We start from the raw sequence: 26,020 nt of genomic DNA on the forward strand, positions 1-26,020 counted from the left end.
TATCTCGACATCCACATGCGCGATATCGTACATCTTGACATCCATGTGTGAGAAATCGTACAACTGATTTGCGTGTAATTAAGATTATATTTTAATCAGAGGGCCTTATTTCAGTACTGCCGGCGGTTTGATCCTCAGAGTAGTATTATCAAACCAATGCTAACAGATACTTTTCAATTCTATCGTGCTCTCATGAATCACCATCGGCTCACTGCATTACAACAGTGACTACACTTTCAAAAAGTATTTCACTGGCTGTAAAGCGCTTTGAGACATCCACTCGTTGTAAAAGGTGCTATATAAATCCAGTACTTTCTTTCTTTCCTTCTTAGAGTCAGGATTATGCGACTTTGTGACAACCAGTTGTTATCCTGTAGAGACCGCTCTGAATATCCTTGATCCATAACTCTCAGGACTATTGCGAGTGGTGGATCATGGCAGCAGTCTCTGTGATCCTGCGAAAAATAGAGACAAAATTTACAGTCACTTGGACAAGTATGGATTAATTAAAGGACGCCAGTATGCAGTTGTTAAAGGTAAATTGTGTTTAAATAACTTGATTGAGTTTTTTTACGTTGGTAACAGAGAGAGTAGTTGAGGGCAATGCGGTTGATGTGGTATACATGAACTTCCAAAAAGTCGAAGTGCCAGCTAATACGTTTGCCTGCAAAGTAGAAGCCCATAGAGTAAGAGGGAAAGTTGCAGCATGGGTACCAAATTAGCTGAATGACAGGAAAGAGGGATTAGTGATGAATGGAATGTGTTTCTGACTGATATCAGTGTTACCCAGGAGTCTTTATCAGGAACGTTGCTTTTCTTGATATATATTAATGAATTGGACTTGGGTGTACTTGTCTCAATTGCAAAATTTACAGACGACACAAAACTTAGAAGGATGCTGAACATTGACGCGGACAGTGATAGACTTCAAAAGGGGACCGCAGGCTGGCGGAATTAGCGGACCCGTGGCAGATGAAACCCAATGCAGAAAAGTGTGAAGTGTAACATTTTGGTAGGAAGAACGAGGAGAAGCAGTATAAATTAAAGGGTACAATCCTAAAGGGCGTGCATGAACAGAGAGACCTGGGATACACGTTCACAAATCGTTAAGAGTGGCAGGTTGAGAAAGCAGTTAAAACAACAATCGCCATCCTGGGCTTCATAAATAGAGGCATAGCGTACCAAAGCATGGAAGTTAAGATAATCCTCTATAAAACACTGGTTCGTGCTCAACTGGATGTTGTATCCAATGCTGTGCATCACACTTTAGGAAGGATGTGAAGGCCTTCGAGAGAGTGCAGAAAAATTAGAACAATGGTTACAGGGATGAGGGATTTCATTTACGTGCATAGACTGGAGAAGCTGGAGTTGTTCTCTGGTGCAGTGAACCTTGAGAGGACATTTGATAGAGGTGTTCAAAATCATGAGGGTTCGGGACAGAAAAGACAGGGCGAAACTCTTCCCATTGGCGGAAGGTTCGAAAACAAGAGGACACAGATTTAAGTGGACTGGCAAAAGAACCAAAGGCGACTTGAGGAATAACTTTTTTATGCAGCGAGTGGTTATGATCTGGAAAGCACTGCCTGAAAGGATGGTGGTGGCAAGTTCAATCGTAGTTTTCAAAAGGATGTTGGATAGCTACCTAAAGGGGAAAAATGCAGGGCTATGAGGAAAAGGTAGGGTGTGGGAATAGCTGAGGTGCTCTTGCAGATTGCGGACAGGGGCTCCACAGGCCGAAATGTGTCCATTTATGCTGTAACCCATTCTATGATTCTATGATCCTGCACCAGCCACAATATAATGATATGATGGTACGATATGGGCGCTATTACAGCGTCACCAACAACACCTTAAAATTTAAATTCTATTTCCCATTGCAAGCTGCTATACTCAGTAAAGTGAGCAACTGTTTGGCAGGGAGGTATAACAGAAAGTAAAGAAGCATTGCATGCAATTCTTTTCCTGGTAAAAGGCACCAAATTCTTTAATTGGGTAACAGCGTTTGAATAGGATTGACGAATCGCCACGATGTACTTACTCTACTCCCTCTCATGTGAATTTGGCGCATCACTCAGAATACCACTCAGTAACAATGAAGGAGGAGATATACAGATTTTGGAGGAGCATTTCTCTGGGTAGTATTTCTCAATGGTAATTCAAGCCTCCCTCCCAACTGCACCTCACTTGTTCAAAATAAGAAAATATTCGGGGATGCAATTTAACCATTCAACGTTATGAACATTGCAAAAGAAGGAATTGGAATCAGTAAATAGAGTGAACAAGAGAAAGTGTGAGAGAGGAGAGAAAGATTGAAATGGAGAAAGAACAAGAAGCGTAAGAGAAAAAAATAAGATAATAGTAAAGGAAAGGAAAAATGACAGAAATCAAGAAATGTTTTACTTTGTAATTGTCCTTCTATACCCGCTGTTTCTCTTAGATGTTTGTATTTATTCTCAAGATATGGGCGTAGATGGCAAGGCCGGAATTTATTGTGCATTACTGGCTGCCCTTGAAAAAGTGTTGGTGGGCTTTCTCCTTGCACCGCTGCAGTCCATGTGGTGAATGTGATGTCACGTAGGAAGTTCCAGTATTTCAACCCATGGACAATAAAGTAACATGGATAAATGAAAATTCCGGATGGTGCTTGACTTATAGAATCACACAATAATACAGCATTGAAGGAGGCCGTCTGACCAATCATGTCTGTGCTCGCTCTGTGAAAGAACCTTCTCCAATCTACTCCTTCCATTAACCCCGCTGTGTTTTGGTCGACACGAATACGCTTCTTCTTATGAGTTGCAGTAAAGAGACTTGCAGCATGATTCAAGGGGAATTGGAGCATTGCTGCGGGACAACGGTCCCGTACGTAGAATGATACAACACCTAAGGACGCCGTTACGACCTTTGTGCCTGTGCCTCCTCTTTGCAAGAGCTGTTCAATTAGTCCCACACCTTTGCATTCCGCCATAGAACTGTTCGTTTATTCGTTCAAGTGTTTACACAATTCGATTTATAACGTTGCTACTGACTCTGCTTCCTCCCCCTTTTCAGGCTCTGCATTGCGGATCAAAGCAACTCGCTGGGTAAAATAATGTTTCCTCGTGTCATCTGTGGTTCCTTTCCCAATTACCTTAAATCTTTGTCCTTTGGTTACCGACCCTTCTGCTCGTGGAAAGAGTTTCCCTAATTTAATCTATCAAAACTCTTCATAATTTTGAACAACTCTATTAAATCTCTTCTTAACTTTCTCTGTTTTAATGAGATCAATGCCAGCTTCTCCAGTCCCTCCACAAAATGCCCACATCCCTGATATGAAACAAATTAAACATGTTGTTTTAAAAGTTCCCTCAATTACAGATATTGCTTTACTGAATCGCTCGATGACAGATATCTTCTTGGTTTGGTCTGTGGCTTCCCTAGAATTTTTTACATAGTCGAGCAGTTTGAAGCACCGTGATTCTCAGTCAACAGAAATAAACGGCGCTGCATTCATTTTCTGAATTGACAAAGGAAAAATTAATATACATTTAAATGACGAGCACCGAATTTTCCTCTTGCAAAATCGGCACCAATTTCTCTGGTGTTATTGCGGTATAAGGTAAACTGCGTTGTCGGGATCGGGTGCAGGCGTACCAGTAACGATCTGGATCTTCGGAACTGGTGTTGTAAGTGCATTTATTTCAGGTTTTTTCTCCTTCATATACCGTCATCTCATATTGAGGCTGCATTACCGAACTCCATTGGATTTTACCTGTAAAGCTTATTTAGATCATCATTTAATGTCCTTCTTAATTAGCACAATTTAAACCAGCACAGGGAACACTTACCACAACCTACCTGCGATCGAGATTATTCTGGTGAAATACATCGGCTATTATGAAGGTAATATATTTTGCCAGATACGTTTCTCTGCAGATCTCTAAATTGTGACTAAGTTTACCGGTTTAACCATCTCTGGGCTGCAGATGACTGGACCTGCAGTTTATTAACGTGCCCTGGCACTCACAGTGATGGAACTCAGTTCAACCCTCATACAGAACCTCCCGCCACTTTGTAGATCTTGGCTCCGACTGCTGAAGTCGTATAGAACGGCGGGCAGATCCTGCCACATTGGTTCCTGTGAGCCGACACACACTGAGATGGACCCAAAGGAGAGTCTCCTGTATGAAGGGCTCACAATAAACTGATTTCTTGATACTCGTGGCAATGTCCTGCAGAGCCAATCAATTGGGCAGGTTGAGTATCTTAGCGACATGCACGAAGCAGAAGCCAACTGGTTGCAGCTAAAGTTAATTGTGAGAACAGAATGACAACATTCGCTGGCATCGCCTCGAATCTAGCATCAGAATATTAAGCCTGTGCTGGCACTTTGAAAGAGCTATCGTATTAGTCCCACTCTTTTCCTAAAGCCCTGCAATTTTCTCCCTTTAGATATTTAACTAATTCCCTTTTGAAAGTTAATATTAATTCTTTTCCCCACTCTTTCACGTAGTATATTCCTGATCATAACTGCATCAATAAATTCGGCCCTTTTCACCTCAGGCTCCTTTTCCAATTTGCTTAAATCAGAAATCAAACATCAGGAAATATGTTTGTCCCTGGTAATAACTTCAACTGAGTTGCGTACCTGGATTCCGTGGATGACGCCATAATCCCTCGCATACATCATAGCACAGTGATTGGCTGTTTCTTCGAAGGTTACTGCCGTATCCGTAGGAGTAGTTCACTGATTTCACGTTGATAGTATCAGAAGGAATGGCGCAGAGCAGGAAGACAGAATCCTCAGGGTGATGTTCAGTGAGTTCAGCGAGATGGTATCAAAGGGAATGAAGCAGAGCAGGGAGGCAGGATCCCTAGGAAGATGTTCAGTGAGTTCAGGGAGATGGTATCAGAAGGAATGGAGCAGAGCAGTGAGAACAAATCTGTGGGTGATGTTCAGTGAGTTAAGCGAGATGGTATCAGAGGGAATAGTGCAGAGCAGACAGAAAGGCAGTCCGGGGAAGAGGTGACAGCGGGTCGTGTTTAACGTGAGATCATGCATTTTGGCAGAAAAAAATCAAAGAGACAGTTATTATTTAAATGGAAAAAGATTGCAAAGTGCCGCAGTTCAGCGGGACCTGAGGGTACTTGTTCATGAAGCACAAAAGGATGATATGCAGGTACAGCGAATGATCAGGAAGGCCATTGGCATCTTGGCCATTATTGTGAAGAGAATGGAGTATAAAAGCAGGGACGTCTTGCTACAGTTATACAGGATATTGGGGACGCCACACCTGGAACTGTGTGCGGTTTTGGTTTACATATTTATGAAAGGATATACTTGCTTTGGAGGCAGTTCAGAGAAGGTTCACTCGGATGATTCCGGAGATGAGGGGGTTGACTTATGAGGAAAGGTTGAGTAGTTTGGGCCTCGACTCATTGGAATTCAGAAGAATGAGAAGTGATCTTATCGAAATGTATCAGATTATGAGGGGGCTTGACAAGGTGGATGCAGAGAGGATGTTTGCACCGATGGGGGAGATTAGAACTGGAGGGCATGATCTTAAAATATGGGGCCGCCCAATTAAAACAGAGATGAGGAGAAATTTCCTCTCTAAGAGCGTTGTAAATGTCTGGACTTCGCTGCCTCAGAGAGCCGTGGAAGCTGGGACATTGAATAACTTTAAGATAGAAATATACAGTGTTTTAAACGATAAGGGGCTATGGGGAGCAGGCAGGAAAGTGGAGCTCAGTCCATTATCATAACCGCCATGATATTATTGAATGGCAGAGCAGGCTCGAGGTGCAGTATGGCCTACTCCTGTTCCAATTTCTTATATTCTTATGTTTTTATGTATGTTCCTCATAATGGAGAACGGTTGGCAGTGATAACCCTACGCATTTCTGTCCGTATGGACCATATGCATTCAGGTGACCTTTAAAGAGTTGAATCGTAAACGAAACTTACATTCTACGAATGCCCTCCCAGAGAGGAGGATGTCAATCATATATTTGGGTAGAACAAAACGACAATGATTTTACATCAGAAATTGATATTGCCCGTGCATCACACATTTTGTATGTAGGTGCCCAACGGGCACAAAGCTCCAAATGTACCTGCAGATGCCGCGTGAACCCTCATCTCCTCTCTGTCAAAGATAATCTCTCCACCTGTCGTCTCTTTCTTGGCTTTCTATATGTGTATAACAGAAACATTGGAGCGCGTGTCTGTGTGTCAGTTAGGCCCCAGTCTTTGGGAATCATTCCAAGAGTTTGTGCTCTCTAGTGTGTCTGGAAGTGTTTGATGGGACAGTATAGAGTGAGCTTTAATCTGTATTTAACCAGTGCTGCTCCTGACCTGGGTGTGTTTGATGGGACGGTGTAGAGGGAGATTTATTCTATATTTAACCCGTGCTGTACCTGCCCTGGGAGGGTGTGGTGTGCAAGTGTAGATGGAGCTGTTCTCTGTATCAAACCCGTACTGCACCTGCCCTGGGAGTTTTTGATGGGACAGTGCAGAGGGAGCTTTACTCTTTATCTAACCTGTGTTGTACCTGCCCTGAGAGTGTTTGTTAGGACAGTGTAGAGGGAGATTTGCTCTGACACATACTATACTGTATCGGACTATGGTGCATCAGAGGCCTGCTCTTTAATATAACCTGGCACGTGAAAGGCCATAATATTAGAGGAGACCGCCTGGTCACTGTGCAGTCCTTCCGCCTCTGGTGCATGATGTAACAAGGCAGGGGAAAATGTGCCGTCACTCTGATGGGACACTAGGTGGCGCAGTGGCTCCTTAACCGAAGGGACTTGGATTCAAACACATCAGGATAGGACGCGGGAAGAATAAATTTCATAGAAATAAAACAACGTGTGATAGGGAAATAGAACAGTGTGAAGGAGCCTTGGAGTAAAGAGTTCAGCAAAGTCCAAATTATTCCATTTGTCATTGCAGTTTTATTAACAATTTCACAGAGAGCAATTCACAGAGAAGGTTTTCAAAAGTTCACACAAATTGAATACAACAAATGAGCGTCACATTAAGACCAGAACACAGTCGGTCTGAGCTGCCAGCTATTTGTACAACTCTAACAGACATCAGGGAGAGAAACAGATGTTCAACACCAAGGGAAGTGAATAATTGTGAATCATGAATGATAAAAGTGACTTATGTACACATGAGATATTCAAACAATTGTTTGACTCCGAGATACATTTACATTATAGCCACGGTTATCTCACACATTTCAAACAGAGAAATGAAAAAATTGAAGGCAATTTACTCCGGGAATCACCAAGAGGACATAATTTATTTTCAAGACACAGTGATGTGAACAACCAGAGGAGAAAAATCCACGGCGGCCGAAATTCAGTCAATCACTTGACCTGTAAAAGAGGGATAAAAGTTTGAAGCAGCGTTTTAGTGATTTGGGGCATTAATTTCAGGGTTGTTATCAATGAAACATTTAGAGATTTGTCAAACCTCTTCAATCAACTCGAACTGAGTGCATTGAATCTTCTCACCTTCACCAGAGTGATGGCAGCGCTGTAGGAAATGCTCAGGAAGATCAAGATGATGAATGTGGAAGCGGTTGTCCAGATGTTGCTGCTCTCGTCCTCATACTCTTCACTCCAGATGTGGTCTGAGGAATCTACGGGATGCAGGGGAGGAAATATATTCAGATCGTTTGTTAACCCACGATCTCATCTTATTATTACGTATTCTATTTTCTTTTTTTAAGGTGTTAGATTGTTCTCTATTTTAATGTTCAATGTATGCCCTGTGTTAAGTTAATCACGCTCAGTAATCTATCTGTGTTCCTAATTCCACAGTCGTTCCTTCTTTATGATCCTTCTATAGTCGGTTTTGGAAAATATGACAGTTTTCCTTCAATGTCACAGGCTAATTGATTTTGCATCAATTTCATAGGATTTACCATTCGGGAATAGTATGATGTAATATCGGGGGAACTATACTGAATGATATCGATTAATTTAACAATAGCTTCAGATAGCTAATTATTCGGAGACTGTCAAAGGGACAGGGTAAGACATCAGATGTGAGTTATAATCTGGATTAATTTGTGGTAGTCAAGGTTCTGAACATAATTAATTTGCATGAGTTTCCAACTAAGAACTTTGATTCAGTTTGCGTTCAGGACCAGAATATAGGAATGTTAGATATTATGGTATCAGAAATGATTTATTTAATACAATCGTTGCAGACTGTCTGTTCAAAGAATTTATTTTAATTCTATATTCGTCTGTTACCTGACGTATTTTTTGCACTTTAGTGTTTGTGTTTGTGTGTATGACGATCTCTTCTTTTGGTGTTGTCTGTGTTTGTGTGTTGATGTATGTTGATATGTAAGTTTGAATGTTTTAATGTGTCATTCCATATATTTATATTTTTGTGTAAGTGTTTGTGTATTTTTGTAAGTTTGTGTATGTTTACATGTAAGCCTTTATGTGTATATATGCAATTGTTTGTGGTTATGTTTAAATATGTCTATTCTTTGTAAGTACGTTCATGTGCGTGTTTTAATGTGTTTGTGTATGGTTATGTGTACGTGTTGTGTATGTTTATGGGTAACAATGTGTGCATTTATGTGTAACTGTGTGTGTTCGCATGTAAATGTGTGTGTGTGTTATGCGTTAGTTAATTTGTGTTGAATATGTGTTTATGCAAGTGAAAGTGTGTGTGTTTGTGTGTGTGTGTGTGTGTTAGTGCTTCTGTTTTATTTAAGGGTGTGTTTATTTTTGCTGTCATATTAATGGTGCTGTGGTTCTGACAATGACGGTGTGTATTATATTCTGGGTATGCGTAATATCTTGTGTCAGTGTGTCAATGTGTGTGTTTATGTGTAAGTCGCTGTGTGTTTATGTGTAAATCCGTGTTGTGTTTATGTGTAAGTGTGAACTTCCACAAAAACATACACTACTAACGTTTCCACGCATTCTTCCTCGCTCTGTGTAAATGTGTTCAGTGTGAGACACAATGTGACATCAGCTGACGGAATGCAACAAATGAATCGATGGGCATCTCTCTCTGGTGACATTGAGGGGTACAATGATTTAACAATTGCCCTTTGCCCTCTCGCTTGTGTGGAAGTCGGATACATTGGGTTAACAATTGCAGATTCCCCTCACTATGCTGGGGTTGTGGGCGGGACAGTAAGTTAACAATTGCCCTTTCCCCTCTCTCTGGTGGGGGAGAGGGTTTACATCATCAAAGGCAGTCCCTCGCAATCAAGGAAGACTTGCTTCCACTCTTAGCCTGATTTCTTACGTGGCTGTACAGTCCAATAGGGAACCACAGTCTCTGTCGCAGGTGGGAAAGACCGTGGTTGCGGGAAGGGGAAGATTTTACACGTTTGCCGCACGTTCCTTCCACTGCCTGCGCTTGATGTCTGAATGCTCTCGGCGACGAGACACGAGGATCTCAGCGCCCTCCCGGATGTACTTCCTCCATTTAGGGCGGTCTTTGGCCAGGGACTCTCAAGCGTCAGTGGGGATGTCGCACTTTATCAGGGAGGCTTTGTGGTCCCTTATAACGTTTCCCTTGCCCACCTTTGGCTCATTTGCAATGGGCGAGTTCCGAGTCGAGCGCTTGCTTTGGGAGTCTCGTGTCTGGCATGCAGACAATGTGGCCTGCCCAGAGCAGCTGATCAAATGTGGTCAGTGCTTCGATGCTGGGATGTTGGCCTGCACGAGGACGCTAATTTTGGCGCGTCTGTCCTGCCAGGGAACTTGTAGAATCTTGCAGAGACGGAGTGAAGTTACAGTGCATTAACAATTGCCGTTTTCCCTCACTCTGGTGGGGCAGTGGGAAGTACAGTGGGTTCAGAATTGCCATTTCACCAGTCTTTGGTATGGCAATGGGCTTACAGTGGGTGAATAATTGCCTTTTCATCTCTCTCTGGTGGTGCAGTGGGAGGTACAGTTGGTTCAGAATTGCGCTTTCACCTCTCTGGTGGTGTAGTGGGAGGTACAGGGGTATAACAATTGCCATTTCACCTCTCTCTGGTGGGGCGATGGGAGATTCAGTTCGTGTTCGTGTGTGGACCTCATTTCAGATTCGAGAGTGTGCGATGCTGCCAAATAAATTGTCCCCAAATCTGAAGGGATGGACAACACGAGAAACAAGGGCACCGAAATATAAATGTACAGCATTTGTTTATCGGGAAATAGAACTATGCAGATTCTCCCAGTGGGACGAAAGTTGCTGAAATGACTTTGAGGTATCCTGTCATTAAATATCTTCTCTTTCTCTCCAACCTGTGGTGTATATGAGCTGAGAGCGCTGAATGTACCAGCTTTGGCCACAAGTCCGACAAATATTCTGCTTCAGATTAACAGCCCGCCCCTTGGCTAAAATAGGAAACAAAATTAATTGAGCGGCTGTGTGTGTAACTCACGATTGGAAGAAAAGGCCTTTATTGTTTTTTACTTAAGAACTGAAAGGCAATCGAGAGATTCTCATTGATAAGAATTGATGTTGTCCATCAGAGCAAGGGAAATGTTCACAAAACAGAGTTTACCTCTGAATTTATTGATGGTTCTGTTGGTGATTTTCAAGGAAATCGCTTCATGTCCCACCACACAGGAGTAAGAGGCGCCGCGGGCCCACTCCTCGGCTGCAATGGATAGCAGGCTGTACATGAAGAAGGAGCTGCTGCCATTCTCCGCCATCACCTCGGTGTTCTTGTAGTTGTCGGAACCACCGGCTTGTCCTTGACGGTCCATTTGACGAAGATTTCTCGGGTGGAGAAACCTCTCACTAAGCAGGTGAGGCTGACCAACCTCTGAGCAGAGACTTCTTCTGCCGAGGGCAGGAGGACAGACAAGGCTGGTTCCCATGGATCTTTCGCTGTAGAACAGTTACAATAAAGGCAAATGAACTGGACAGTTCCAGAGACAATGGTGTGAGTTGTAATCTAATAAAGCAGGCGTATTGAGGGTGTGGGGGTGATTAAGTTGGTAAAAATCGGCATCCCGACATCAACCCGACCACTCCTGGTTGTAATATTGTATTTGAATAATATATTTATAGGAGGCTGGAATCCTCTATTTTAACCTCCATTCGGTTTTTAACTGTAGCTGGTCCGGCTTGACACACTGTGTAAATCGCAGCAGTTACAGCGATGCGGGGACGGCTGCACCCAGGTGGTTATTGCCCTTACACCTCCCTCCTGGATCCAGGGTCCCTGCCTAACCCACCCCCCGCGATCCGAGAGCTCCTCACTCGGATTCCAATCCTCCTCTGCTCCCGGGTGGCCTTTGAGACCACCACCAACTCGCCTTCTCTTTTAACATTCGCCAATGTCCCGTGGTTGTACGTCAGAGAAATATGCTCTTCGTTGACATTTAACGTTTTATTATTTCCCCTCTGGGGCCTCTCTGGTTTACCATCCCGCAGCAGAGTGAACATAATTTTTCTCTCTGAAATCTTGAAGGGTTGGACTTGAATTTACTGCACAGATCAAGGAGATTTGGCCAACTGGTCTATGCTGGTGTGTATGTTCCACACATGCCTCCTCCTAGCTCACTTAATCTCATCCTAATAACATACCCTTCTATTCCTTTCTCGCTCATGGACTTATCCAGTTTCCCCTAAAATACATAACATCAGGTCCCAGAGTGCTGAGTTCGTGGAATTACCAAACTGAATGATCAGAGTAGCCCATTAAACACTTTAAATAATGAATTGGCCCTTGCACATGCAGCAGAAATAGTCACAGTATCTGACTTATTGCAACAATCTCCCCGCTATCCCTTTTCCTTGTGGATGGAATCTCTGATAGGAGTCGGTATATCCTGATGGCTCACCATCCAGTAGAACTTATCCCCACTCAGCCAGTCTTGTGTCGAGATGTTTAAGTTGCTGATTACGCTGCTGGGACCCTCTCCGTGTTAGACGGCAATCTCTGATTTCAAAGCCTCCTTTTCTCAGGTCCAGGACACGGTGAGCCCATAAGGAGCATCAGACACGACGCAGTTTAAGGTCACCGTCGCTCCAGTAAGTCCTGTGCCAGTGACTGTGGGCGAAGAGTGATTTTTGAATCGCTGCATGGGACATCCACTGCAAAACAGGAATGAAAGTCAGGAAAAGCTGCATCTTCAGAATCCGGACACCAATTTTTAGCCTTAACTCGTTCAAGGGGGATAAATCACTTTTGAGATATCAACCTCACGCTATTGCTTTAACACCGGCGTTATTGGAAGGACAATGTATTGGCAACGATTCCGGGAGATCTGTAACATTTCCTGTGTATTTGAAGCCAGAGCCACCTGTAATGGGCTGTGAAGCAAATAACCGGCGTAAAACGGGAATACATTGTGGTGCTATTGTGTTAGGCACTGAATAGCGCTCATCCTGAAATCCCTTGCTGCTTCAACATTCAGGAAGGATAGAATAAAAGGAAAAGGAAGTGGGGTAGCATTGCTGGTTAAGGAGGAGATTAAGGCAATAGTTAGGAAGGACATTAGCTTGGATGATGTGGAATCTATATGGGTAGAGCTGCAGAACACCAAAGGGCAAAAAACGTTAGTGGGAGTTGTGTACAGACCTCCAAACAGTAGTAGTGATGTTGGGGAGGGCATCAAACAGGAAATTAGGGGTGCGTGCAATAAAGGTGCAGCAGTTATAATGGGTGACTTTAATATGCACATAGATTGGGCTAACCAAACTGGAAGCAATACGGTGGAGGAGGATTTTCTGGAGTGCATAAGAGATGGTTTTTTAGACCAATAAGTCGAGGAACCAACTAGGGGGGAGGCCATCTTCGACTGGGTGTTATGTAATGAGAGAGGATTAATTAGCAATCTCGTTGTGCGAGGCCCCTTGGGGAAGAGTGACCATAATATGGTGGAATTCTGCATTGGGATGGAGAATGAAACAGTTAATTCAGAGACCATGGTCCAGAAGTTAAAGAAGGCTAACTTTGAAGGTATGAGGCGTGAATTGGCTGGGATGGATTGGCGAATGATACTTCAGGGGTTGACTGTGGATGGGCAATGGCAGACATTTAGAGATCGCATGGATGAACTACAACAATTGTACATTCCTGTCTGGCATAAAAGTAAAAAAGGGAAGGTGGATCAACCGTGGCTATCAAGGGAAATCAGGGATAGTATTAAAGCCAAGGAAGTGGCATACAAATTGGCCAGAAATAGCAGCGAACCTGGGGACTGGGAGAAATTTAGACCTCAGCAGAGGAGGACAAAGGGTTTGATTAGAGCAGGGAAAATGGAGTATGAGAAGAAGCTTGCAGGGAACATTAAGACGGATTGCAAAAGTTTCTATAGATATGTAAAGAGAAAAAGGTTAGTAAAGACAAACGTAGGTCCCCTGCAGTCAGAATCAGGGGAAGTCATAACGGGGAACAAAGAAATGGCGGACCAATTGAACAAGTACTTTGGTTCGGTATTCACGAAGGAGGACACGAACAACCTTCCGGTTATAAAAGGGGTCGGGGGGTCTAGTAAGGAGGAGGAACTGAGGGAAATCCTTATTAGCCGCAAAATTGTGTTGGGGAAATTGATGGGATTGAAGGCCGATAAATCCCCAGGACCTGATGGACAGCATCCAGAGTACTTAAGGAGGTGGCCTTGGAAATAGTGGATGCGTTGACAGTCATTTTCCAACATTCCATTGACTCTGGATCAGTTCCGATGGAGTGGAGGGTAGCCAATGTAACCACACTTTTTAAAAAAGGAGGGAGAGAGAAAACAGGGAATTATAGACCGGTCAGCCTGACATCGGTAGTGGGTAAAATGATGGAATCAATTATTAAGGAATTTCATAGCAGTGCATTTGGAAAGAGGTGACATGATAGGTCCAAGTCAGCATGGATTTGTGAAAGGGAAATCATGCTTGAAAAATCTTTTGGAATTTTTTGAGGATGTTTCCAGTAGAGTGGATAAGGGAGAACCAGTTGATGTGGTATATTTGGACTTTCAGAAGGCGTTCGACAAGGTCCCACACAAGAGATTGATGTGCAAAGTTAGAGCACATGGGATTGGGGGTAGTGTACTGACATGGATTGAGAACTGGTTGTCAGACAGGAAGCAAAAAGTAGGAGTAAATGGGTACTTTTCAGAATGGCAGGCAGTGACTAGTGGGGTACCTCAAGGTTCTGTGCTGGGGCCCCAGCTGTTTACACTGTACATTAATGATTTAGATGAGGGGATTAAATGTAGTATCTCCAAATTTGCGGATGACACTAAGTTGGGTGCCAGTGTGAGCTGCGAGGAGGATGCTGTGAGGCTGCAGAGCGACTTGGATAGGTTAGGTGAGTGGGCAAATGCATGGCAGATGAAGTATAATGTGGATAAATGTGAGGTTATCCACTTTGGTGGTAAAAACAGAGAGACAGACTATTATCTGAATGGTGACAGATTAGGAAAAGGGGAGGTGCAAAGAGACCTGGGTGTCATGATACATCAGTCATTGAAGGTTGGCATGCAGGTGCAGCAGGCGGTTAAGAAAGCAAATGTAATGTTGGCCTTCATAGCAAGGGGATTTGAGTACAGGGGCAGGGAGGTGTTGCTACAGTTGTACAGGGCATTGGTGAGGACACACCTGGAGTATTGTGTACAGTTTTGGTCTCCTAACCTGAGGAAGGACATTCTTGCTATTGAGGGAGTGCAGCGAAGGTTCACCAGACTGATTCCCGGGATGGCGGGACTGACCTATCAAGAAAGACTGGATCAACTGGGCTTGTATTCACTGGAGTTCAGAAGAATGAGAGGGGACCTCATAGAAACATTTAAAATTCTGACGGGGTTAGACAGTTTAGATGCAGGAAGAATGTTCCCAATGTTGGGGAAGTCCAGAACCAGAGGTCACAGTCTAAGGATAAGGGGTAAGCCATTTAGGACCGAGATGCGGAGGAACCTCTTCACCCAGAGAGTGGTGAACCTATGGAATTCTCTACCACAGAAAGTTGTTGAGGCCAATTCACTAAATATATTCAAAAAGGAGTTAGATGAGGTCCTTACTACTAGGGGGATCAAGGGGTATGGCGAGAAAGCAGAAATGGGGTACTGAGGTTGAATGTTCAGCCATGAACTCATTGAATGGCGGTGCAGGCTAGAAGGGCCGAATGGCCTACTCCTGCACCTATTTTCTATGTTTCTATGTTTCTATGTTTACACCCATCTGTAGATCTATGCATCCAAACGCATCTCCGCTGGTTATAATAGTGTAACCCAAATAGCCCGAAGGTCGAGAGGTCTACACCAGCATTACTCTGGTTCAAAACAAGTGTCAAATTAATTTCAGGATTTATGGGACAGCAGGAAACAAAGTTATGTTTCTGGTCACTTGCTGTGATCTTTATTGCGGTGAAAATGTGCAGGAACCAGTCACAGCCCCCGTCAGAGGAGAAGTTCAAGGTCGGGAGAATGGAGTTCCAAAGGGTCTTTTGTGGTGGGGCATCATTTGTAATGATGTGATGTAGTTTGTTAATTTCTGTCGTTACTGAACATTTATCATGTCTGGTAAGAGAGAGTCAGAGTTAAATATGATCTCAGGGCATTAATAGCAACATAGGAACAGGAGGAGGCCATTCAGCCCATCCATCCTGTCCCGCAATCCAGTTAGATCAGGGCTGATCTACACTCAACACCATATTCACGCCTTAGTTCTGTAACACTTGATAATCTTGCCTAACAAAAATCTATCAATCGCAGTTTTCAATTGAAACCAAGCTTCAGCAGCTTTTGGGGAGGGAAATCCAGACTTCCTGTGAAGAAATCCTTCCTGACATCACTTCCGCACGATCTCGCTCTAATTATAAGATTCTGCTATTTGTTCTGGACTTTTCCATCAAAGGAAATAATTGTTCTATATCTACTTGATCAATTGTATTTATCTACTTGAACACCTCAATTGTATCACCTCTTAATATTCTCTACTCGTCTCCTCATCATTTTATTTTATTAGCTCCGGTATCATTCGGATAAACCTGCACTTTACCGCCTCCATGACCAGTATGTCCTTCCTGAGGTGCGGAGCCCAGAATTGGACTCAGCGCTCTGAATAGGGTAGATGCCCATTCCAACAGTGGGTTCCTGGACAGTTAGCAGTAAAGGGTTCCAGACTCCGACTGCCGCTCCGTATATGATCAGCCAACTCAGGATAAACCTGAGAATACGGGCACGTCACTCACTGCCTGAAATCAGAGCAGGGGGAAAGCTTCGTTGGCGAGTTTATTAAATCCTGAACAATGAGGAATCCTGAACCAGAAGATCGTGAGTTGAAGTCTCACTCCAGATACTTGATCACAAAATGTAAGCTGAGTCTCCCAGTGCAGTACTGGGGGCGTGGTGCACTATCGGAGGTGCCGTCTTTCGGATCATATGTTAAACCGCGGATCCGTCTGGCCTCTTGGGTGGACGTAAATGATTCCCTGGAACTATTTCAATGAAAAGCCGAGGACTTTTCCTTCGTGGCCTGGGAATATTTATAGGTCAAAAAACACCACTAAGCAAAATATAATCTGGTCATTAACACACTGCTGTTTGTGGGAGATTGCTGTGCACTAAATGATTGCTGCACGTTGTACATTACAACTGTGACCACATTTCACAACTTAATTCATTGGCTGGCAAGCGATTTGGTTCAGCCTAAGGTCGCTGAAGGCGCTGTTTCAAGGCAAGTTTGTAATCACAAGAATATACAAACTGCATGATTGGAAATTAGGAATAGTTCGGTGCTTTTTACTAATTTCAATAAAAGTCCTGACTGAGATCAGCGCTCAGAATGGTCTGTAACCTCTCGGGATTGTGCTTCTTACTCTGAGATCTGGTGAAGTTACGGCTTTGCGTGACCACTTCATGAGTGACCTAGCAGGTGTAGACCGAGCCGGTGAACCATTCCTCGGCGGGGACTGTCAGCCGACTGGCCGCCGAGAAGTTCCCGTTCACCTCAAAGACGGGAGAGGTGACGAAGCCCGAATCCATGAGTTGTCCACTCTCCAGCCAATTCACGGTCAGTGACCTTGGCCGGAAATCGATGATTGAACACACGGCGCTTGCATATCTGCTGCTGGTGATTTGTTCAGTAGAACTCAGCGTGAGGAGAACAGTTGGAGGAATGATGTCGCGTTCAGGATCTTCAAGAGAAGACAAATTATTGACATTGCTTGCAAAATCAATCATTAAGAAATGCAAAGTGTCCTTATATTTTAACAGGTTCCTCGCTGTCAGACTAACACTAACCTGGCATTTACAGAGAGCAGAACTGTGCACAGTCTTCTCAGTGTAATCTGCAGACCGGAACTGTGCATAATATTCTTAGTATGATCTGGAGACCAGAACGTTACACAGTATTCCAAGAGTGATTAGGAGACCAGAACTGTAAACAATATTCTTGGCATGATATTGAGACCTGAACTGTGGACAGTATTCTAAATGTGATATGGAAACCAGAACTGTGCATAATATTCTAAGTATGATAGAGAGACCAGAATTATACACAGTATTTTAATTGTGATATGGGAGACCAGAACGGTGCACAGTATTTTAAGTGCGATAGGGAGACCAGAACTATACACAGTACTCTAAGTGTGATCTGGAGAACAGAACTGTACACTTCATTCTAAGTGTAATATGGAGACCAGAACTGTACACAGCACTCTAAGTGTCGTCTAACCAAATTTCTGTACAAGTTGAACATACCTTCTCATCTTATCACAGTTTGCCCTGTATTCCACATCACTAACCTGGCATTGTGATGGCCCAGACCGACACACCACGTCAAACCTCGCAGTAGATGGTGCTACTGCACACCTCTGACTCGGTGATGGTTAACCGGCTCTTTATCTTTCTTCCAGGAAAGGCTGGTGATTTTATCTTTCTTCCAGGAAAAGCTGGTGATTTTGGGGGAGTAGTCCATCGCCAAACAGCGGAAGCAGTTTCTCCCTACTCAGCGCACTATGATCTGGGCTCTATTCCATCCTATTGAATGGACGTCTCTTGAGTTTCCTCCTTCCTCCCACTCAATAAATAATCCGAATTAAATACCATTACAAAATCCGGTTAATTGGAAGTTTCTCCTTAAAACGGTCCATTTCAATTCCCATTGTTGTTCTTGTTATATAACAATGACCTGGACTTGGTTATAGGGATTCCATCTCGAAGTTCGAAGTTGAAGCAAAACCTGGCAACGTAGGCAATAGTGAGCATGATAGTAACAGACTTGAAGAGGAATCAGAGAGACGAGTGAAATGGGCCGGGACATGGCAGTGCAATTTAATGCGGATAATTGAGAAGCGGTATACTTTGGGTGGAACATGGAGAGGCAGTATCATCTAAATAGTATTGTTTTGAGGGGATACAAAAACAAAAATATCTGGATATTGCCCCCGTGTCAATATTACTAAAAATGTTCGTAAATGCTCACTGAAAGCCGATGTGTATGTGTTTGTATGTGGGGTTGGGGTTGAAGCCCAGATTCTCACAGAGACAGAATCCAGGTTCTCACAGGACCAGGATAGCCGAGTGGTTGAGGCGTTGGCCTTAAAATTCAATGGTTTTCCCCGCGTGGGTTCGTACCCCACTCTTGGTATCTCTTTAATTTAACACGGATTTGCTCCCATTCTGATCAATGAGTCCGGATTTTCATCGGTTGAATCAGCAATTTTCTGTAACAATGTGACACTCTGAACCGATAATGAAATGAAATTGTGAAATGTATCTGTGTCGTTCGGTCTCTGCCTCTCTCTCTCTCTTCAGAGAGTTTTGTATGTTTGTGTCTTTGTCTCTCTCAGTCTGACTCACTCTGTCTGTCCCTGGTTCCCTGTTTGTCTCTGTCTCTCAATCTGTCTCTTTCTCACGGTGCCACATCTGTTCCAATGGGATTCTCTCAGACTCTTTGTCTGACTGGCTCTCTCTTTCCCATCATTTCGGTCTGTCCATGTCTTTGCCTGTCTCTGTGAGTCCCTGCCTGTAAGCTGAGAAGTATTTCCTTCATTTTCTGTTTTAGTCTCTATCGCTCTCTCTCTATCTGTCTCTCTCCTTGTCACTGTGTTTATCACTGTCTTTCTCTCACTCTTTCCCTCTCTCTCTTAATAGATCACACACACACATCACTGTATATGTATATGTTTGAGTCTTTTTCTCACTCAGTCTGCCTCTCCTTCTCAGTCTCACACTTTCTGTCTCTCGTTGTCTCTATCTCGCTGTCTGTCTCTCCATGTTTGTCGGTTTGTCTCTGTCTCTCTATGTGTCTGTCGACTTATTTTCACAGCTCGATAACTGCTTCACCACAACCCGTATTCTCATCCGCATAGTGGTGACTATCCCTGCCTGTTACGTGGGAGAACCGGGTTCAATTCCCCAATAAACAAGCAGCTTTTCCAAAATGTCGAATTTTACTTCTGTTTCTTGGTATAGATTCATATTAAAAAGTTTCAGAGCAATATAGAACAGTAAAGATACAGCAAGAGGAGATTGACTCTTCCAGATTTTTTGCAAACGGAGACTTTTTCAGGATTCTGTGGCCGTCTGCTGCACAGAGATGGATGACTGAGTTTTTTCTGAGCAACATTTAAAGTGCCAGAGACGCAGTAGTTGTCGCCGAGTGGTTAACGCGATGTTCTCGAAATCCTTTGGGTTTACCCCGCGCAGGAACGAATCCTGCCGGCTCTGATTCTCAGCATTTTTCATTCCATTTTACAATTTAACCAGGTTTTTGCAAAACTGATCCTGAGATCGGCGGAAGAACGTCCCACCCCTTTCAACACTGAAATCTATTTCTCATTTTTTGCAATATCTCAATATCTGCAATATTCACGATGCATACAGATAGAAAAACGCAAAAATCAGCCTAAGTAGCGAAAGTGATTCAGCCTGTCTATCCCTCTATATGTATAAGGCATCTGTGCATGTCCGTTGGTGCATGTATATTTTTGGTTATTGATGTGTGTGTGTCGCTGTGTCTGTCTATCTGTATCTATGTCCCTGTTTATGTGCAACTGTCTGTGAAAATCATCACCATGAATTTGGTATGTTCTGGAACTTTTAAAAAAGACTTGGGGAAAATAATACGGTTGTGAACTTTGGTATCGGCTTTGGTTCAGTGGCAGCATCCTCGACTGAAAAACGCAAAAGCCAGCCAAAGTAGCGACAGTGACCCTGCCTGTCTATCCATCTATTTGTCTAAGGCAACCTATGTATATCTTGATCTGGGTGTCATGGTACATCAGTCATTGATTGTTGGTATGCAGGTGCAGAAGGCGGTAAAGAAGGCAAATGGCATGTTCGCCTTATGAGCGAGGGGATTTGAGTATAGGAGCAGGGAGGTTTTACTACAATTGTACAACTTGGTGAGGCTACACCTTAAATATTGTGTTCAGTTTTGGTCTCCAAATCTGAGAAAGGACGTTCTTGCTATTGAGGGAACACAGCGAAGGTTCACCAGCATGATTCCCGGAATGGCAGGACTGACATATGACGAGAGACTGGATCAACTGTACTGGTATCCACTGGAGTTTAGAAGAATGAGAGGGGATCTCATAGAAACATATAAAATTCTGACGAGATTGGACAGCTTCGAGGCTGGAAGAATGTTCTCGTTGCTGGGGTGTTCGAGACCAAGGATCACAGTCTAAGAATAAGGTGTAAGCAATTTAGGACCGAGATGAGGAGAAACTTCTTCATGCAGAGAGTGGTTAACCTGTGAAATTTTCTACCGCAGAATGACGTTGAGGCCAGTTCGTTAGATATTTTCAAAAGGGCCCTTATGGCAAAGGGATCAAGGGGTATGGAGAGAAAGCAGGAATGGGGTGCTGAGGTTGAACGATGAGCCATGATCTTATTGAATGCTGGTGCAGGCTCGAAGGGCCAAATGGCATATACCTGCACCTAATTTCTATATTTCTATGTTGATGCGTGTACATCTTTGGTTATTGTGTGTACATGCCTATCTGTATGCATGTCTCTGTGTACGTGCAACTCTTTGTGGAAATCATCACGATGAATTTGGTACATCCTGGAACTTTTTAAAAAACTTGCGGAAAATAATATGGTTGTGATCTCTGATATCGGTTTTGGTTCAGTGGCTCCATTCTCGACTGAATCAGGAGGTTGTGTGTGTAAGTCCCACTTCTGTGACTTGAACACATCATCTTGGCTGACACTCAAATGCAGTACTTGGGGAATGTTGCATTGTTGAAGCTGTTGACCATCGGCTGAAATTTTAAATTGAAGCTCCATCTACACCCTCGGGTGGATGTGAAAGTTCCCAGAGCCTTAGTCGAAAAAGAATAGGAGAGTTGCGCCCGTGTCAATATAACGAAAAATGTTCGTAAATGCTCCCTGAAATCCTATGTGTCTGTGTGTCGCTGTGGGCGTGGAGCTGAAGCTCAGATTCTCACAGGCAGAGTCCAAGTTCTGACAGGATCAGGACCAGGATGGCCGAATGGTAAATGCGTTGGACTTAAGATCTAATGGGTTTATACCCGCGTGGGTTTGAACCCCAGTCCTGGTAATTCCTTAATTAAAAGTAGATTTTTCCCATCCTGCTCAGTGATACACGATTCTCAAATGCTGAATCTCCAATTTTCTGTAACGATATGACACTCTGAGTCTATAATGAAATGAAATTGTGAAATGTATCTGTGTCGCTCGGTCTCTGCCGCTCTCTCTCTTTAGAGAGCTGTGTTTGTGTTTGTGTGTTTGACTCTTTGTCTCTCTCAGTCTGCCTCTCTCTGACACACTCTGTCTGTCCCTGTTTCTCTGTTTGTCTCTGTCTCTCAATCTGTCTCTTTCTCACGGTGTCTCGTTCTGTTGCAAAGGGATTCTCTCAGACTCTCTGTCTGACTGTCTCTCTCTGTCCCATTATCTCTGTCTGTCCATGTCTTTGTCTGTCTCTGTTAGTCCCTGACTCTAACCTGATAAGTATTTCCATTATTTTCTGTTTTTGTCTCTGATAATCTCTCTCTCTATCTGTCTTTCTCTCTATTTGTCTCCCTCTTTGTCTCTCTCTTTGTCCCTGTCCTTTTCTCTGTCATTCCATCGTTATTTGCCTCCCTCTCTTTAAGGAGCACGCAAATGCATCTCTGTGTATGTATGTGTTTGAGTCTTTTTTCATTTAGTCTGGTCCTCCCTTTCAGACTCAATGTTTATGTCTCTCTTTGTCTCTATCTCACTGTCTGTCTCTCCCTGTTTCCCTGTTTGTCTCTGGTTCTCAATGTGTCTGTCTCTTTCTCACCGTGTCCAGTTCTGTTCGAATGGGATTCTCTCAATCTCTCTGTCTGACTGTCTCACTCTTTCCCATCATCTCTGTCTGTCTATGTTTCTGCCTGTCTGTCTCTCTTTGGCTGTCGCTGGTAGTTCCTGTCTCTAACCTGCTGAGTATTTCCATCATTTTCTGTTTATATCTTTGTCTCTCTCTCTATCTGTCGCTCTCTCTCTATCTGTCTCTCACCTTGTCACTGTCTTTATCACTGTCTTTCTCTCACTCTTTCCCTCTCTCTTTTTATAGATCACACACACGCATCTCTCGTTATATTAAGGTGTTTGAGTCTTTTTCTCGCTGACTCTGACTGACTTTTCAGTCTCACGCTTTCTGTCTCTCGTTGTCTCTCTCTCGCTGTCTGCCTATCCCTGTTTATCGGTTTGTCTCTGTCGAGCAATGTTTCTGTCGACTTCGGTTCACAGCTAGATTACTGCTCGGATGCAACCCGTTCTCTCGTCCGTGTCGTGCCGATTATGCCCCCCTTTTCCGCGGGAGAACCAGGTTCAATTCCCCGACGGAAAAGCAGCTTTTTCTAAATGTCGAATTTTACTTCTGTTTCGTGGTATAGATTTTATTAAAAAGTTCCACAGCAATATAGAACAGTAAAAATACAGCAAGAGGAGATTGCCTCTTACAGATCTTTTGCAAACGGAGACTTTTTCAGGATTCTGTGGCCGTCTGTTGCAGAGATGGATGACTGAGTTTTTTCTGAGTAACATTTAAAGGGCCAGAGAAGCAGTAGTTGTTGCCGAGTGGTTAAAGCGATGGTCCAGAAATCTTTTCGGTTTTCTGCGTGTAGTTTCGAATCCTGCCGACTACAATTCACAGCATTTTTCATTCCATTTTACAATTTAACCAGGTTTTTGCAAAACGGATCCTGAGATCGGCAGAATAGCGTCCCACACATTTCAACACTGACATCAATTTCTCATTTTTATTCATCTGCAATATTCATGATTCATACGGATAGAAAAACGCAAAAATTAGCCAAAGTAGCGACAGTGATTTAGTCTGTCTATCCGTCTATATGTCAAAATCATGTCTGTTGGTGCATGTATATTTTTGGTTATGTGTGTGGGTGTGTGTGTCTCTGAGTCTTTCTATCTGTATATATGTCTCTGTGTATGTGCAACTGTCTGTGGAAATCATCACCATGAATTTGGTATGTGCTGGAACATTTTTAAAAAGACTTGGGGAAAATAATACGGTTGTGAACTTTGGTATCGGCTTTGGTTCAGTGGCAGTTTCCTCGACTGAAAAACGCAAAAGACAGCCAAAGTTGCGACAGTGACCCTGCCTGTCTATCCATCTACTTGTCTAAGGCAATCTTTGTATATCTTGATCTGGGTGCCATGGTACATCAGTCATTGATTGTTGGTATGCAGGTGCAGCAGATGGTGAAGAAGGCAAATGGCATGTTCCCCTTCATAGCTAGGGGATTTGAGTATAGGAGCAGGGGATCTTACTGCATTTGTACAGGGCCTCCGTGAGGCCACAACTGGAATACTGTGTTCAGTTTTGGTCTCCGAATCTGAGGAAGGACGTCCTTGTTATTGAGGGAGTACAGCGTAAGTTCACCAGCATGATTCCCGGGATGGCAGGACTGACATATGAGGAGAGACTGGATGAACTGGGCTGGTATCCACTGGAGTTTAGCAGACTGAGAGGAGATCAGAAGAAACATGAAAAATTATGACGAGATTGGACAGCTTAGAGGCTGGAAGAATCTTCTCGGTGCTGGGGAGTTCGAGACCAAGGATCACAGTCTAAGAGTAAGGGGTAAGCCATTTAGAAACCGAGATGAAGAGAAACGTCTTCACTCAGAGAGTGGATAACCTCTGAAATTTTCCACTGCAGAAAGTCGTTGAGGCCAGTTCATTAGATATATTCAAAAGGGAGTTAGGTATTGCCCTTACGGCTAAAGGGATGAAGGGGTATAGAGAGGAAGCAGGAAAGGGGTACTGAGGTTGAATGATCAGCCATGATGTTATTGAATGGTAGTGCAGGCTCGAAGGGCCGAATGGCATATTCCTGCACCTAATTTCTATGTTTCTATGTTGATGCGTGTATATTTTTGGTTATTGTGTGTGCGTGTGTCTGTGTATGTCTATCTGTATGTATGTCTCTGTGTATGTCCAACTGTCTGTGGAAATCATCACCATGAATTTGGTACGATCTGGAACTTTTTAAAAAACTTGGGGAAAATAATACAGTTGTGAACGTTGGTATCGGTTTTGGTTCAGTGGTTCCACTCTCGACTGAATCAGGAGGTTGTGTGTGTAAGTCCCACTCCTGAGACTTGAACCCATAATCTTGGCTGACACTCAAATGCAGTACTTGGGGAATGTTGCATTGTTGAAGCTGTTGACCATCGGCTGAAATTTTCAATTGAAGCTCCATCTGCCCCCTCGGGTGGATGTGCAAGTTCCCAGAGCCTTAGTCGAAAAATAATAGGAGAGTTGCGCCCGTGTCAATGTAACGAAAAATGTTTGTAAATGCTCCCTGAAATCCGATATGTCTGGAGCTGAATCCCAGATTCTCACAGAGGCTGAGTCCAACCTCTGACAGGATCAGGACCAGGATGGCCGAGTGCTAAAGGCGTTAGACTTAAGATCTAATGGGTTTATACCCGCGTGGGTTCGAACCCCACTCCTGGTAATTCCTTAATTAAACAGATATTTTTCCCATCCTGCTCAGTGATACCCAATTTTCATCTGCTGAATCTCTCGTTTTCTGTAACTATGTGACACTCTGAGCAGATAATGAAATGAAATTGTGAAATGTCTCTGCCGCTCTCTCTCTTTCGAGAGCTGTGCATGTGTTTGTGTGTTTGAGTCTTTGTCTCTCTCTGACCCACTCTGTCTGTCGCTGTCTCTCAATCTGTCTCTTTCTCACGGTGTCTAGTACTGTTGCAATGGGATTCTCTCAGACTCTCTGTCTGACTGTCTCTCTGTGTCTCATTATCTCTGTCTGTCCATGTCTTTGCCTTTCTCTGTTAGTCCCTGTCTCTAACCTGATAAGTATTTCCATTATTTTCTGTGTTTGTCTCTATGTCTCTCTCTCTCTATCTGTCTTTCTCTCTATCTGTCGCCCTCTTTTTCACTCTCATTGTCCCTGTCATTTTCTCTGTCATTCCATCACTATTTGCCCCCCCTCTCTTTTTGGAGCACGCAAATACATCTCTGTGTATGTAGGTGTTTGAGTCTTTTTCTCATTCAGTCTGATCCTCCCTTTCAGTCTCAAACTTTCTGTCTCTCTTTGTCTCTATCTCGCTGTCTGTCTCTCCCTGTTTCCCTGTTTGTCTCTGGTTCTGAATCTGTCTGTCTCTTTCTCACGGTGTCCAGTTCTGTTCGAAAGGGATTCACTCAGTCTCTCTGTCTGACTGTCTCACTCTTTCCCATCATCTCTGTCTGTCTATGTTTCTGCCTATCTGTCTCTCTTTGCCTGTCGCTGGTCGTTGCTACCTCTAACCTGCTGAGTATTTCCATCATTTTCTGTTTATATCTGTCTCTCTCTCTATCTGTCGCACTCTCTCTATCTGTCTCTCTCCTTGTCACTGTCTTTCTCTCACTCTTTCCCTCTCTCTCTTTATAGATCACACACACATCTCTGTATATGTAGGTGTTTGAGTCTTTTTCTCACTGAGTCTGCCTCACTTTTCAGTCTCACCCTTTCTGTCTCGCGTTGTCTCTCTCTCTCGCTGTCTGTCGATCTCTGTTTGCCGGTTTGTCTCTGTCGATCAATGTGTCTGTCGACTTCTGTTGACAGCTCGATTACTGCTCTAACGCTACCCAT

At 43.6% G+C, this 26,020-nt stretch overlaps 2 non-coding genes and 1 pseudogene across 2 annotated transcripts; 2 read left to right on the forward strand and 1 right to left on the reverse strand.

Moving 5' to 3' along the window:
• Nucleotides 1-248: 248 nt before the first annotated feature.
• On the reverse strand, nucleotides 249-26,020 carry LOC139252685 (Ig heavy chain C region-like; annotated as a pseudogene).
• On the forward strand, nucleotides 21,393-21,475 carry trnal-uaa (transfer RNA leucine (anticodon UAA)). The gene has a single exon. It is a non-coding gene; the product is annotated as a tRNA-Leu (tRNA).
• trnal-uaa (transfer RNA leucine (anticodon UAA)) lies at nucleotides 24,801-24,883 on the forward strand. Its single transcript has one exon. It is a non-coding gene; the product is annotated as a tRNA-Leu (tRNA).

This window comes from Pristiophorus japonicus, unplaced genomic scaffold (genome assembly GCF_044704955.1).
Source record: "Pristiophorus japonicus isolate sPriJap1 unplaced genomic scaffold, sPriJap1.hap1 HAP1_SCAFFOLD_477, whole genome shotgun sequence".
In the NCBI taxonomy this organism is placed as follows: domain Eukaryota; kingdom Metazoa; phylum Chordata; class Chondrichthyes; family Pristiophoridae; genus Pristiophorus; species Pristiophorus japonicus.